This window comes from Cydia strobilella, chromosome 13 (genome assembly GCF_947568885.1).
Source record: "Cydia strobilella chromosome 13, ilCydStro3.1, whole genome shotgun sequence".
NCBI lineage: Eukaryota > Metazoa > Arthropoda > Insecta > Lepidoptera > Tortricidae > Cydia > Cydia strobilella.
Window position 1 is genome coordinate 12077028 of NC_086053.1, and position 4300 is coordinate 12081327.

Genomic DNA, 4300 nt, shown 5'->3' on the forward strand with positions numbered 1-4300 from the left:
TCTACAAGATATATCCCAAGTGAAAAAGTTTATTTTTCAAATGTAATAAGGTAATAATGTAATGTTTACATTTGATTATTTTTGTAAGTCTGAGGTACTTATATTTGTAGGCTTAGGCAGAGTTTTGTGAATGCGCTATTCTAAGACTTGTGCTTTGGTGTGTCGTTCAGGTGAGACTTCACCCCCTAAACCTGCAACATACGTAGCTACATAGATTTTTTATTGATTTCTTACAACATTTTTCATTAGTTATCTTTCATTATTTATTCAGTTTTTCGTACTCTGAACTTTTTTCGTACTCAGAAAAATAGGGTTGGATTTTTTAACCCATGTGAATTATACTAATATTTTATATCCAAGGTAGAACACCTTAACACGTTCGCTACGGCAATTAGTGTAACTCGCAAAATTAACCATACTTTGTATCAGGTCTCTCGGCCCAGGTGCGGCAGTGAACGTATTTAGACTGTTTTCGAATTTGATATTGTGCAATTTTTAAAATTTGAAACCGTATTTGATTCTTTATAACTTATTACGTTGAGTAGGTAGGGAGGGGGTGAGGAAGAAAGACACAAGTTTACAGAATAAGGCAGCTTGGCGTGACGCTGTTGGCTAAAGTAGATTTTATACCTGAACAGTTTTATATCACGAGCCTTTTGTAGCTTTATCATTTTAAAGCTAATTTTAATGGTTTCGTTCTATTTAAAATTCTCTTTCCAAATTATTTTTGGCCAGATTGAAAAACGGTGGATATTTGTATATTACCAACTCATATTGTTAAATCTGATATTCGAGGCAAAGCAAATGCCTTCTTACGCTTAAGGTTTTTTTTCGTGCCTTATTTTGTAAATACAATTTTAACCTCAAATTACATCCCAAAAATAACAGCCGTATTCTCTTAACAAGTAGCAACAATTTTTTTTAGCAATGTTGCTATACAAATTGACGTCTGGAATCTGACAGCATTAGATTCATGTTATAATTTGAGGTTAGAATGTTTTTTACCAAATAGGACAAGTAAAAATCAATAGACTAGATCTAGAACATTATCCTAAGTGGTTGTCTTTGCTATTTCAAATGTTACCAAATATCAATGTATGATATCAATATCAGTACGTGTATGTATAAGGCCACTGTAAGGCCGTGTGATATTAATGTACGTAGGGTAGGTTCTAGTGAATCAAAAGATATTATTATAGTTTTATCCAGTACATTTGTTATTTTTGAAAAATCAATTTTCTTATGACTTAAGTTATATTTTTGTAGTCATTATTTACTTTATTTCAGGAACAAAATATGAATTGTATATTTTAATTTTTGTATGTTTTAATGGTATGAAAATACTTTTATATTAAATATAATAATTGAAGTGAAGCGGCGCTTATTGTATTTGTATGTACGCGCTTTCAACTTACGTAACTGTGATTTGTGTTGTTCACTATTAAGTTTTATTGTTAATGCATAATATTTTAATGTTAAGATCAATGTTTTAGCTTCATTATTATGGTATGTTCATTCGATGAATGTTATTTATTGCTATATTAGCACGCGATGTTATTGTCCAAATAATTTTGCTTGATTTGTAGAAATGAATTGAAATTAAGTATATTTATGACAATATCTTTCTTTGGTTTGATTGTATGAACACACTTGAAACTTTAACTTAAAGGTCTGTCCAAATTGCTAAAAGATATTTTCTAAAACCTGTTCTTACTTGAACTTTTTGACATCTGACAGTCAATTGTTGGGTTGATGAGTGACGATTGTTCGTAATTGACGACATAAATATTGTAAATTACTCCATGATTGGCCTTAAATGCACCCTTCCCTATCATAGTGGGGGAAGTAACCACTGCTGCCTTAACATAAGGTTGAAATTTTACTACGTATGTTTTTGGACTTTTAATTGTCAGAAGAAAATTGTCAAGTTAGTGAAAAAGACGCAAATGCAACATTTTGGTCAGACCTCTATGTTGTCAGTCTCACAAATTGATAGCTATAAAGTATTAATACGAACAATAATAATATTAACGTCATGCTATAAGTAAAGTAGTTACAATTTTGAAATTTACTATTGAAATTGTAAAATCATTTCTGTATCAAATCCTCTAATCACTAATGAATCTTCAACTACTTAAGGCCCTACCTGACTTGCCAATAAGGAATTGGTGCGTCATTAATACTGCTACCTGATTGGCTCAGATACGGGGGTGCGCCTCGCTCCCGCGTTTTCATCCAATCAGGAAGCGTTGCTGCTGTACCTGTCATTCAGAAAAAGCGCCCGAGGGCCTACCGCGAAAACCGAAGTTCGCAAATTGCAGGCATTTTTCTCTTTTACTCCCATTAAGGAGTAATTAGAGTGACAGAGAAAGATGCCCGCAATTTGCAGACTTCGGTTTTCGCGGTTATAGCCCCGACTCTTGCCTGTGTAAACTTCTTGCTTGTTGTTTATTGTCTTTATTTGTATATAGTAGTTGGAGAATCATCTTTCACCATTGTAGTATAGTCCATTAAACTGTCATGAATTGTACTCGAATACAAAAACATTCGAATCGCTTAACGTTTGTTCATATAAACGAAATAAATATATTTGCGAAAGTATTTTGTCTGTTATTTCTAGCTCATATCAAAACATTTTTTACGTTCGATCATGATTGAGATTTGAGACCCTAGTATAAAGCATGAAGGAAGTATCTTATTCTTAGTATTACAACTCAGTGGTACAGGTCCAATAATCAAGCATAAAGAAACCTTGTGAACATTGTGACAATGGGGGGTTCTGATTGAGAACAACATAGATGTATGAAAAACTAAATGCGAGTTGATAACGGTAAAAAGAAGGGTTACTAGTTTAGCAGTATACAAGTATGTTTGTGATGTGTGCCCCAATCGGCAACAGCTTTAACTTTTATCTTACTTCTAAATAAAAAACCAGCCAAGTGCGAGTCGGACTCGCGCACGAAGGGTTCCGGACCACTACGCAAAAAAGGCAAAAAAAACACGTTTGTTGTAAGGGAGCCCCTCTTGAATATTTATTTTATTCTGTTTTTAGTATTTGTTGTTATAACGGCAACAGAAATACATCATCTGTAAAAAATTTCAACTGTCTAGTTATCACGGTTCATGAGATACAGCCTGGTGACAGACGGACGGACAGCGGAATCTTAGTAATAGGGTCCCGTTTTTACCCTTTGGGTATGGAACCCTAAAAACACGGTACTTCAGATAGTGTTTTTTGGTTTAAAACGTTTAACTTTATTTGACTTAAACAAATTAATATAACCGCTGCCATACCCAGAGATATTATGTTGACCGACGTAAGAATCACGCCTCCCTCATTTAAATATTAATGTCGTAAGGAACTTAAACCAGTTATTCTTATTGATGATAGCAACTTGATTGGGAGATATATATAAATGCCCACTGCATTCTAAGGATATCTTTCTACAATTCAAATTGTTGTTAACATTTGAGATTTTCCGAAATATGGCATTTTCTTCTATAAATAAATTTCTACATACAATAATTTCTTACACCATGTTACACAACATGGTGCAAATGGTTACCCGTCCTCATCTATCCAGTTTTACCATAAGGGTTGGCAATGTGGATGTATCTAACATCCCTGGAGTTGCAGGCCTCAATGGGGTTGGCCGGTCGAAGTATTTAGCAGATGGCGCCAGCATAGCTTACCCTATCAATTTTAATGTTAAATTTTTGTTTTTTTACTGTATTTTATGCCCTAGATGCCAGCCCTTTAAGCCAAATCTCATAGAAAAACTGTTGCCAACCCCATTGGTAACAGTAACCACTTACCATCAGGCGGGCCGCGTGCAAATTCCCTATACGATTTTCGCCTCTGTCCAGTTGCCTTCCCAGGTAGAAATATTTCGTGGCACTTTAATCTTATTTTATGTTTTCTTTTGTATTATTGAAATTGAATATATTGCAGACCGTGGTCCATAGTGTGTTAGTATAGGTACAATTAATATTTACATGTAGGTAACATAGGTAATTAAATTAAATTATGTAATGTCTTGTTTGTTTGTGCTTACGAATAAAATCTCATTCTATTCTAAATATTTGTCTCTATTTGACCTTCCACAGTAAAATAAGGCATATATGTACGCGCTACATATGAACGTTATGTGAATATAATGTGATGTGAAGAAAAATGTTTACCGCTTGAGTATCTATTTATCATTTTGTCAATTTACAGAGGTGTGTTTATATAAATGTCGCTGTTACAATCTGTTCTGTTTACCAGCCCAACGTTGTTTTCGAGATTGCTCGAAGTTAT